We start from the raw sequence: 13,311 nt of genomic DNA, 5'->3' as shown, positions 1-13,311 counted from the left end.
AATTAAACGACTGAATAATCTGTAGTTCTGTCATTCAGATATTTTCTAGTTTGTTGTTTTTATAGCAAATGCAATTCTTTGTAGAAATCCAGTCGTGTCTCTATCTGTTTGTACGCGTGTTTCCTGTATGTTTTCTAATTAAAGGCACACAAATTAGGTAGCTGTACAAGACAGAAATGTTGAAGCAAGCATTATCACATACCCTAACTACGTCAAAAAAACAAAGAAACATGAGGTTAACTGCAGAATTGAGGGGACAACAATATCCCAGCAACTTTTGAGAATCTGGACAACTTTTTTGCAAGTTTTGCCAGCATACCGTAGACTAGATACTTGCAGTGACCACATCAAATCTAAAACCCATCTCAAGAACAAGGAGAAATTAAGATAAAAAAGTGTTCCCCTCCCGGGAACAACAGAGGAAACAACAAAATCGTCAGATGCAAGACGCCAGTTTTGGCCATGTGAGTCAGACATACCACTCGAAAAAATGACGAAGATGCTTCCTTTCTTTATTAAGCATTGTAAACAAGGAGATGCGCTCTCAGAAAATGAGAGTCGTCTTCGTCAAATTAATTTGCCCCCTGTCTTTGAACAACATATGGACGCCGCTGTTTGAAAGATTTGTGGCAAGAAAATTTATGTTGTAGTTGATGAAAACACTGATAGCCGAGACCATATAGTTCTCAACAAAGTGACAGGTGAGTAAACATTTGGTTGTATGGTAATTCTTTTATGTAGGCAGTTCTAATTGTACATGATGTATTTACTGTGAATCGTTTAACCAATTAAATTATATTTAACCGGTATTAACAGTCTTTTCCATAGAAAAATGTTATTAATGAACATTAGTCAACTTGCTTGTGTTATATCATAAGTTTGGTGGGAGAGACATGGCAGCACTATAAATACTTCAGTGAGGCTGCATCACTAGTAATGTGGGTAAAGTGTGGCTTCTTCAAGAAGCCTGCCAGGAAAAGGAGATGGGTGACTGAAAGAGATTGTGTTGACCAGTGCATACCCCCTGGTTTGAATCAGTAGGGTACCATGCTGAACATATTCACCTCTACATACAGTTCTTTCTGGCTGAGAACACAGGAAGCAGAGGGTGATGGTGTGAGGACCCTCATCAGAACTGGCCGATGTTAAGAGTGGTGTTCCACAGGGGTCAGTGCTAGGGCCGCTGCTATTTTTAATATATATAAATGACTTAGATAGGAATATAAGTAACAAGCTGGTTAAGTTTGCAGGTGATACCAAGATAGGTGGATTAGGAGATAATTTGGAATCCGTTATATCACCACAGAAGGACTTGAACAGCACACAGGCTTGGGCAGATTTGTGGCAGATGAAATTTAATGTCAGTAAATGTAAAGTATTACACATAGGAAGTAATAATGTTAGGTTTGAATACACAATGGGCGGTCAAAAAATCGAGAGTACACCTTATGAGAAGGATTTAGAAGTCATAGTGGACTCTAAGCTGTCGACTTCCAGACAGTGTTCAGAAGCCATTAAGAAGGCTAACAGAATGTCAGGTTATATAGCACGATGTGTGGAGTACAAGTCACAGGAGGTTCTGCTCAATCTTTATAACACACTGGTGAGGCCTCGTCTGGAGTACTGGGTGAGTTTTGGTCTCCAGGCTACAAAAAGGACATAGCAGCACTAGAAAAGGTCCAGAGAAGAGCGACTAGGCTGATTCCAGGGCTACAAGGGATGAATTATGAGGAAAGATTAAAAGAGCTGAGCCTTTACAGTTTAAACAAAAGAAGATTAAGAGGTGATATGATTGAAGTGTTTAAAATTATTAAGGAATCAGTACAGTGGATCGAGACTGTTATTTTAAAATGACTTCATCAAGAACACGGGGACACAGTTGGAAACTTGTTAAGGGTAAATTTCACACAAACATTTAGGATTTTTTTCTTTACAACAACAATAACAACAACAACATTTATTTATATAGCACATTTTCATACAAACAGTAGCTCAAAGTGCTTTACATAATAAAGAATAGAAAAATAAAAGACACAATAAGAAAACAAAATAAATCAACATTAATTAACATCGAATAAGAGTAAGGCTCAATGGCCAGGGGGGACAGAAAAAACAAAAAAAACTCCAGACGGCTGGAGAAAAAATAAAATCTGTAGGGATTCCAGACCATGAGACCACCCAGTCCCCTCTGGGCATTCTAGCTAACATAAATGAAACAGCCCTCTTTGGATTTAGGGTTCTCACGGAAGGGCTTGATGATGGTCACATAGACTTCTGCCTTTAAATCCATCCATCGTTGTTGGAGCATCATGAAGCTTTGAGTAGGTGGAGGTGGCACAGGCCACCACCACAAAGAAACCGGAAAAAGAAACAGAAAAGAGAGTAGGGGACAGTACTTTACACAAAGAACCATAGACACTTGGAATAAGAGACCAAGTAGTGTGGTAGACAGTAAGACGTTAGGGACTTTCAAAACTCGACTTGATGTTTTTTTGGAAGAAATAAGTGGATAGGACTGGCGAGCTTTGTTGGGCTGAATGACCTGTTCTCGTCTAGAGTGTTCTAATGTTCTAAGACTGACCTAGAATCTTCTGAGTTGGCCATTGAGTTCTGTCTCTTTATAATATGTTTTATAGCCTGAGGCGAGCGACTAGACCAGTTCTGGAGCACCAATTGGAAACAAAGACTGTGATACAATTACATAAACCTTTGCAGATAAACAGTTATCAGATGGAATGAGGCAAGACTCCTTGACTCCCAGGAATGTTATGCTGACATAGTAGACTTTAACTTTGGTGTCAGAAAACATCAAAACGGGCGTGTTGTGTAACCAAACATTTCCTGTCTCAAAGTGAAGACCAGCAATTTTTATACTCAACTTTGGCTTATCTTTCAAAAAAGAGTTGGCTTTCTTAAGTCTCCAGGGGACGATTATTTCATTGGCTTTAATTAACTGGTCCCATGTGGTGGTTTATCTGAAGCCAGCAACAATTGTTATCCAATCAGATGGAACTGGTTCTCTCACTCTTTGATGTATCGACAAAGTTAACTGCTGATGGAATTCTCAAGATTGGCAGCTGCACTCAGTTCATTATGGTGGGATGAGTAATGAGATATTCCACCATCCACACTCACTCCAATATCCTACATGTCCTAATTAGTAGATAAGCAGTTGTAGCTGTAACAGTGCTGAGCCATGTTGTATGCTATTAATGTTTTGTTTTACTGTTTGGCCCTCTTTTTAATGTGACTATATTCTGTGCCTTCTTTGTCAACTTTTTGGTATTTAATGGCCACTGTAACCCAAACCTCACTTCTGCTGCCAAAAATCAGCTTTAAAAAAGGACCATGCAGCACAGAGGTCTTATTAGTAAGGGTTAAAATGTGAGTGAAGACATTACTAGCATAGAACCACCAGTAAGAGAGGCAGACATTAATTTCATTCATGCCAATATGGTAATACACATGTGTACAGTCAAAGGATTGAATCGCTAATGAGGTGTTCTTTTATACATACTGGCAGTGGTCCTGGTGAAGATGTACATTTTCATATGACAAAAGAAAAAGATATTAACTTTGGTTTCATGGTGAGCTAAACTTTAATTTTCTTACGTGAGATTAAGTGACGGTACTGAAAGCCGAGATTCATGTTTAAAAAGACATCATTTCATCATTCACTAGCATAAGCTGAACTCTGTGTTTTCATTAAAAGATCTACTTAAATGGTACAAGACTTATTAATGTATTTACTGCTGTATAATTATTTTGTTCTTTGTGTGCATTGGAGGTTTATTTGCTTATGTATATTTGTTTGTTTGTTTAGGGTGGCACAATGGCACAATATTTAGCACTTCTGCCTCACACCTTCTGGATTCAAATTATAGCTTGGGCACTGTGTAGAGCTGTGATATTCTTACCATTCCTGTTATATTCTTACCATCTCCATATTGTTTTTTCTCCAAATACACTGGTTTTCCTTAAGTTATTCCTATAACACATACACATCATTGAAAATGTATTCAGATGCCTTCACTTTCTGCACACTTCATTGTGTTGTACGTTTAATTTTAAATGGATAAATTAGCCATTTTTGACTGTCAATCAACACTCAATAACTCATGATAAAAAACTGAAAACATGTTTTCAGAAAGATTAGTGAATTTATTAAAAACCAAAAACTGAAATCTCTACTTTGTAGAATTTCAGACCCTTAATTCAGTACTTTGTAGATCATAAGACATTTGACAAACAACAAGAGATCAGTCCATCAAGCTCATTTGTTTAAGCTGCCCCAATATCCGTCTATCCATCCATTATCCAACCCGCTATATCCTAACACAGGGTCACGGGGGTCTGCTGGAGCCTTTCCCAGCAAACACAGGGCTCATGGCAGGAACAAATCCTGGGCAGGGCACCAGCCCACCGCAGGTCACACACACACTCACACACCAAACACACACTAGGGACAATTTAGGATCACCAGTGCACCTAACCTGCATGTCTTTGGACTGTGGGAGGAAACTGCCCCAATATCTCCATCCATCCATCCATTATCCAACCCGCTATATCCTAACTGCAGGGTCACGGGGGTCTGCTGGAGCCAATCCCAGCAAGCACAGGGCTCACGGCAGGAACAAATCCTGGGCAGGTCACACACACACACCCACACACCAAGAACACACTGGGGACAATTTAAGATCACCAATGCAGCTAACCTGCATGTCTTTGGACTGTGGGAGGAAACCGGAGCATCCGGAGGAAACTGCCCCAATATCTCCATCCATCCATCCATTATCCAACCCACTATATCCTAACTGCAGGGTCACGGGGGTCTGCTGGACCCAATCCCAGCAAGCACAGGGCTCACAGCAGGAACAAATCCTGGGCAGGTCACACACACACACCCACACACCAAGAACACACTGGGGACAATTTAAGATCACCAATTCACCTAACCTGCATGTCTTTGGACTGTGGGGGGAAACTGGAGCACCCAAAGGAAACTGCCCCAATATCTCATCCAGATTTTTCTTAAACATTGTCACATTTCTGCTTCAGCTATATGGCTTGGTAGGTTTTTGCAGATTCCCACAAGTCTTTTCATAAAGAAGGTGCTTTCTGGTTTCAGTCCTAAATGCACGTCCCCTTAATTTCTATTGATGAAACCCCTTTAGCTGAAATTGCAGCTTCAGATTGTTGTAGATAAGTCTCTGCAAGCTTTGCACACCCACATTTGGTTGGTTTACCCCAGATCCTCTCAAGTTCCTTAAGAGATTGTATGGCAAGTGTCTGTAAACTGCCAATTTCAGGTCTCTTCACAAATGTTCTACAGGGTTTAATCCTGGGCTTTGGCTGGGCCACTCAAGGACACTCGAAGACTCGAGTGTTGTCTTTGCTTGTATGCTTCAGGTCATTGTCATGCTAAAAGGTGAACTGTCACCCCAGTCAAAGGTGTTGGGCACTCTTTGGAGCAGATTTTCTTCAAAGACATCTCTGTATTTGGCTGCATTCATCCTTTTCTAAATTCTGACCAGTCTCCCTGTTCCTGCCACTGAGAAGAACCCCCATAGTGTGATGCTGGCACCACCATGCTTCACTGTAGATATGGTATTAGGCAGGAGATGGACAGAGTTTGAGAAGATCTGCCAAGACGAATGGGATAATCTGCCCCAATCCAGATGTTCAAAGCTTGTAGAGACTTACCCAGGAAGACTCAAAACTGGAATGGCTGTCAATGGAGCTTCTACAAAGTACCAAATTAAGAGTCTGAATACCCATATGAATGAGAGATTTCACTTTTTGTTTTTAATACGGTACAAAGCCTTTCTGAAAACATGTTTTCACTTTGTCATTATAGGTTACTAAATGTTTATTGATTGTCAAAAATGTCAAATGTATCCATTTTAAAATTAAATCTGCAACACAATAAAGTGTGCAGAATGTGAAGGGGTCTGAACACTTTCTCAATCCACTGTATGGTTGGCACATATTATTGTGTGTGCGTGAGTGTAATCTGTAAGGGGCTGGTGCCACATTCTAATTGGGTTCTCACCTTACACCCAGTGGTGCCAAGATGACAGAACGCTGCTACCAGAAGCCCTAATGCAGATAGGCATGTTCAGAAATAGGTGATTTTTGTAAGCCAAGTTATATTTAAATCATGCCACTTGGTCACAATTATGTATACACTCAGAACAACTGAAAACCTTTTTTTTAATTGTACACTTACATTTTAACAGATATGCAAAATGAAATGAAATTATACCACTTGTCTGGTTTGCTCTGTGCCCTCTCACCCACTAGTTTTGCATTTTGTTAGCGAAATGTGGCCACTGCCTTTTGTTACTCCCATGGTTGCTAAGGTTCCAGAGATCTTTTTCCATAAGGTGATTTATGGATTCTTGAACTGTGACTGAATTGCTTGGACACTATCATTTTAAAAGAGCAGTAGGGTATGCAGCCGATGATTTGAATGTTTTAGAGAAACTGAAGTGCAATATTAAAATATCCTCCCAGGCACTATCAGCTCTGCATGTTTTTGATTTTCCGGCTGGAAGCACCTCATTCACTTCTGGTAATAAAGCACTAGACTGGCAGCTTAAACCTGCTTTGTATTCTATTAATGGATCCTGAAAACTTATAATATTTTAAATGAGAATTTGGTGGCATAATGTAATTGAAGTAAAGTAATACGTATTTTTATCTTTATTACTATGAATTACAGTTATAATACCAAGATATGGCATTGTTAACTTATAGTTAACTAGCTGTCCCCTGCGGCTTTGCCCGCATAGTAGTGAAACAGGACAAATTTTAAAAATCAATAAAAACTTTTTTAAAAATGTAATTTGCATTGAGAACAATTTATATTCATAGGTTTCCTATCCGAGGGCCTCTTGATATATAACATTTTTGGTTTTGCTATCAGGGGTGAGAAAATATAGTTTTCTTGGGGAACTAACCCTGGAGAAAGCAATGTAAAGCTGACCATGCAAGAAGCATGGTGAGCTAAGGTCAGCCGCTGCCAACTTGAGTGTCTGTCCCTGGGCTTTGTTAATTGACATTACAAAGCAAAGCTTCACCGGGAACTGTAATCTCTTGAATTGAAAGGGCATGTCCGTCGTGTTTAGAGGAATGCGAGGGATTTAAAACCCTCTCGCCAGTGCCACATCCTGTGATGATTATCTCCTCTACGAAGCTGACAGACCTGGAGATGGGTACCATTGCAAAGTTTGGGTAGGCTCAGCTTTCTCAAAAGGATAATCAGTGCTCCTATTTTCAATGCTAAGTTGTTGGTGGGCGGCATGCCAGAAGGATTAATGGAATTTAAAAATTCTTTAGGATAATGATCTGAATCGTATTTATTGAAGTGTATGTCTGAGACAGTGTGTCAAATAATTTGAACACCAACTGATTAATTTTATGCCTCCCCTCCCCTTGGCCCGAAGTCTCCCTCTTCACTTAGAGCTTATAAATCGCTGCCGCAAGCGAACTATGATACTTAGCGCGATGAGAGACATCGCAAAATCAACCGGAATGTTCAAGCAAATTATAGAAAAAAACCTGTTCTAAATTCGTTTAGTAGTTCTCTTGTGAAAAGCGAGACAGACAGGCAGACATTGGATTTTATATAGAGAAAGATTATCAAGTACAATAAAAACAGACCTAACAATAAATGTTAATGAATTAAGGATACAAAAAGTACAGTTCATACAGTACATACATAATAAGTACCCGCGCAGTGTACCAAATGCACCATATGGAACTTACCACTCATAAAACCGGCTTGGGGCACAGTGGTGGGAAACCATTGTAAGACTGTACTTGTAATGAATCAAGTTGAGGATAGATGGGTTGAAGTAAAATAAAAATTGAAAAAAAAAAATAACTGAGATTTGTGTATAAAATACACCAGCGTGAATAAAGGTTAATGCCAGCTTTCATGATTCCAACACACTATGCAAAAATTGTTTCCATGAGAGTGTTGCAAGGTGAACACCACTACTAATACAAGAGGAAATTAAAGTCTTACCTAACATTTACCAGAAAACAGCTTGACTACTCCCAGAACTTTTGGGATAATGTTCTGTGAACTAAATGGAAGACATGAGGCCTAATATATCAGGCCTAAAGCTAACACAGCTTTCCATAATAACAACATTATCCTCACAGTCAGTCATTATGGTGGTAGTATGATGGTGTTGGGGATACATTGCTGCTTCAGGGTCTGGGTGACATGTCAAAATTAAGGGAAGCATGAATTCAGCTGTACGCCAGAAAATACTGAATGAGAATGTCCGATCATCAATTTATGATCTGGGCATCAGTTGCAATTGGGTTATGCAGCAGGGCAATGATCCAAAGCACCAGAGCATCCCCACCTCTGAACAGCTAAACAGCGGCCTTGTCAAAGTCCTAACTCGAACATCATTGAGATGTTGTGGTAGGGCCTTAAATAGGCAGTTTATAGTTTAAATCCCTCCAATGTGGCTGAATTTAAACAATTCTAAAGAGAACAGTAGGTCAAGAATTTCACCACAGAGATACCAAAGACTGATATCCTGTTGCCAGAAGTGTTTGATTGCAGTTGTTGCTGCTGAAGGTGGCACAGCCAAGTATTACATTTATGGGGGGATTACTTTTTCACGTAGCTGGTATAGGTGTTGTTGAATTGTATTCCTTCAATAAATCTAATGATCATTAACAAACTGTGTATTGTATTTACTCAGGGTGCCTTTTGTATTATACTACATTTTTTGGAGATCAGAAACAGTTAAGTGTTATGAATAAGAAAAAGTAGAGGAAATCAGGAAGGGGGGAAACACATTTTCACTGCACTGTAAATAAATTCCAAATCTGTGTCTCTATAGCCAAACAGTCCATTTGCTGACCTCGTTATTTTGTCTTTCAGAAAGGCTCACACACAGATGCATCCATTCAGCTAATTTCTGAACTGGCAGTTTCTGTAATGGGCACAGAAAGGGGCACCGTTTGTGTTCCTGAAGGTGCACGCTATCCTGACACTGAGGGGGACTTAAATTATAGACTAATAATACAGACTCGCCACTATGGACAACTATGTTAAACCCCATCTAGGGCTCCAAATGAGCTTTGCCTGGCACTGATGAAATAAGTTTTCATATAGTGAAAGAATATAAGTAATCATAACTGTGCCTTTTTCACTTATTATTATTATTATTATTATTATTATTATTATTATTATTATTATTATTACACAATTTTATTCAACTTGTCCACTCTGTTTTTCTGGGTCAAATTTTGAAATAAATTTTTTGCCCACTTTTACCAAACCGGTTTCCTTCAAACTTTCCATATATGCTGAACTCTGGTGACAATGCAATATTTTGACCCGGGATCTGTATGGTAATTGTGTCAAATTTAAATTTCTCATTTCCTTATATTATACTTTTAGCAAATACATATATATAAATAGTGATTTTAGCCAACACACAGATATATGAATTAGCGGCGTTGGTCAAGTGGTTAGCAAGTTGGAGTTTTTGATCAAAAAGGTTCAAGACCAATGTAGACAAATTAATAAAAATAAATAATCATTTTGATTAATTGATCTTTAAGTTTTGTCATATTACTTCAATATGAAAATTAAGCAGCAATGGTCAAGTGCTTAGTGTGTTGAACGTTTACACAATTTTATTCAACTTGCCCTCTCGGTGTGGGTCAAATTTTGCAATCAATTTTTTGCCCACTTTTACCGAGCCCATTTCCTTCAAACTTTTCATGCATGTGGATCTCCAGTGACAATGCAATATTTCAACACTTTTGAACCATTATCTAATAATAATATAATAATAATACATTTTATTTATATATCGCTTTATATTTAACAATATTAAAGTGCTACAAAATAGGAATAAATTAACAAACAAGATAATCTATAGAAATAATTTAACAAAATGCCTTTCTAAAAAGATAAGTTTTTAGGTTTCGTTTAAAAGCATCAGTCGACTGTGGGGCTCTCAGGTAATCAGGGAGAGAAAAGGCCCTATCACCCATACTGCTAAGCTTAGTTCTGGGAACTTGAAGAATGTTAGTATGCACAGAGCGGAGGGTGCATGAGGAAGAATGAGGGATAAGGAGTTCCTGTAAATACAGGGGAGCGGATCCATAGATGCACTGATGGGTAAGGAGGGAAACCTTGTACTCTATTCTAAGTGGTACAGGGAGCCAGTGAAGGGTTTACAAGATCGGAGTGATGTGGTTATGCTTTCGCACCCTCATCAGGATCATGGAAGCGCTGTTCTGAATGTACTGGAGTCTCTGGATACTCTTGCCAGGAATCCCAATGAGGAGCGCATTACAGTATTTCCAGCCTGGACTAGACAAAGGCATGGACAAGCCTCTCTGCATCTGCCAGAATAAGTGTTGGACGAAGTTTAGCAATGTCCCTGAGATGGTAAAAAGATGACTTACAGAGATGTTTAATGTCAAAAGTGAGTTGAGAGTCCATTTTAACACCCAAATTGGTAACAGATGTAGAAAGAGGAATGTTTTGACCAGAAAAAGTGATAATTACATCAAACTTAAATTTATAATTTCCTTATACAGTAACAGTACAGTATTATACTTTTAATGATTACACATATATATAAATGCTTTTAGCCAAAACACATATATATGAAAAATGAATGACAGATGTTAAGTGGTTAGTGTGTTGGACTTTCGATCAAATGGTCAAAGGATCAATGTACACAAACTGATTTTTTTTTATTTTACCAATTTTTCATCAGTTATATACAAATTGGGCAAGATACTCTTTTCACTGATTTGGCGACATTGACTCAGTGGATAAAGTGTTGGGCTTTTCTAAGAAAGACTGAAGGTTCAATTCTCCAATAGACAAATGCACATTTCCAGTACTTCACACATGTAAGGTTTCACCATGGTTGGGGTTTTTTGAAATGAGAAATGAACAGGAATGAATTTTACGTTTCACTTTAAGATGTAGGTTCGGTTCCACTCTGTTGCTAATGTCACTTCTGTCATATTACCTTCCCACCCAAGTCAAGGTTTTTGTAACATGTCGAGGAGCATGGCATTAGGGTGGCTAAAAATATATAAAACAATATTTTTAAATTACACTATTTTATTCAAAAATGCACTAAAAAGTAAAAAAAAAAATTCTTATACTAAGATTTTGTTAGTCATATGTGGCTAAAAATAAAATTGTGGGATGCCCATATTCATTTAATTTGCTTAAAATGCATAGATTCCTTAAATGTTTCTAAAAAATAACTCTTACAATTTGAGAATGTCTCCATGTATAACCATTATCCTACATAATTTAACCAACTTTTAAATGTTGTGTCATTTTCTTCCCATAGTTAAGCTGGTTAGAAATCTCACTTTAATGAATCTATGCATTTTAATTGAAATAAATTCATTCTTCTATGGGTGCCCCATGATTTTATTTTTAGTCATGTATGACCAACAAAATCTTAGTACAAGAAAAAAATAACAATTTTGTACTTTTTAACACATTATTGAATAAAATCTTTTTTTTTATATATAAGTTTTTTGCATAATTGTCTACAGAACAGAGACACCAGTTCTTATGTTGGCATCAACATTCAGTGTCAATAACAGTACTTGATGATGACTTTCCAGGCTAAACTGTTAGGGAAAACTCGATCTTGACCCTGGCTAGAGTATCTCACATATATAGAAAAGGTTCTTCAGACTCCAGTAATATATAAATATATGAACTGTGTTTAAGAAAGATATCTTTGGTTTGGAGCACTCCATGCTCTCTTATTTGTAATCACAGGAATGTCGCCAGTCCTTTGTTAGACAAAGGCTTCATATAGTGTATGAATATGCAAAAGCATATTTGGTATATAGCTGATTGCATATGAATCTATTACAACTAGGTCCCTATATAGGATATTACATCACCCTGTATTAGGTTGTACAAGTGACTTTGAGGGGCTGCATACTACTGCTTAGAGCAGTTAGACAAAAGGCAATGTAACTGAAAAGCTTAAAACACACACACAAAATATTGCCTAAAGATTTTCCTGTACAGAATGCACACCACTGTCCCTGAATGGTGCTGTGGAGGAAGAGAAATGGAGTAAGTGTAAAGCTTAATTTTAAAATGGCTAAATCTCACAACAATGGTTTGATTTTTGTTTTTTTTACCTTCTTAAAATAGCAAGGATACGCTGTTGTACAATATGTGTGTAATCTGAAAAAGTGGATCAATACTCAACAACAGTTTTGGCTTGAAAAAATATATTTTTTTTAATAATGGGATTCCAATATCCATGCACTTCATTATAAAAAGCAGGAGCAGGTTAAGTATTTTTTAAAATTTAGAACACATTTTCATGTGGTATACAAGTAAACACCATGACTGTGAAGAAATCATTTTGTCTTGAAAAATACCAATCTTACCCTTTAATTTGTGCAGCTGTATGCAAGTGTATAGTGGTGATAGGTCTCATCTCTAATAATGATGAGACCTAATAAGGAGAAGGTAGAGAACCTGGCCTCAACAAAAAGCAAAACTAAGTGGATTTCACCAGGAAGCAATGGTGGTCCTTCACACCAGTCTATATCAACGGGTCCACAGTGGAAAGGGTGAGCAGCTTCAGGTACCTTGGAATTCATATCTCTGAGAACATGACATGGATTCAGCTAGTCCAAGCACAGGTCAAAAAGGCAAGGCAGCTTCTGTATCATCTGAGGCAGCTGAGGAAATTTATGGTCTCTCCAGCAATCCTAAAAACTTTATACACAGACACTGTAGAAAGCATCTTAATGCTGAACACCACACCCTTTTTTGGTAACTGCTCGGCCAAAGCCCTGCAAAGGATGATATGAGCAGAAGAGCACACAGTAAGATCTGCTCTCCCTTCCATGCAGGCGAGTTAAACTAAGAAGTGTAGGGCCAAAACAATGACAAACCATCAACAACTCCTTCTGCTGAAATCGGGCAAAAGGTCCCTCAGTTTTATAGCCAAAGCAGAGAAGCTGAGGAGGAATTTCTTTCTTCAAGCTGTAAAGGTTCTCAATGAGGTCATTCTCCGCAACATCTTTGGGCCTTACTGGTACGCAGGTCTTAGTTGATTACACTCCTGCCTCATATTGTCTTTTTTATTGTCTTATATATCTCTCTATTATAAAAGAAAATCTTGAGACGAGACTATTGCCAAGAGATTTTTTCAAGTCCTGCCCACCTCTCACCTGTTTTCAACCACACCCACGGACCTCTCACCTCTCATTCGTGTGAATTCTTTTGCCATACTGCGCTCTCAGCTCTTATAAATT

The sequence above is a fragment of the Polypterus senegalus genome, chromosome 15 (genome assembly GCF_016835505.1).
Source record: "Polypterus senegalus isolate Bchr_013 chromosome 15, ASM1683550v1, whole genome shotgun sequence".
NCBI classification, from domain to species: Eukaryota; Metazoa; Chordata; class Cladistia; order Polypteriformes; family Polypteridae; genus Polypterus; species Polypterus senegalus.
Note: the sequence above shows the minus strand (reverse complement) of the source record.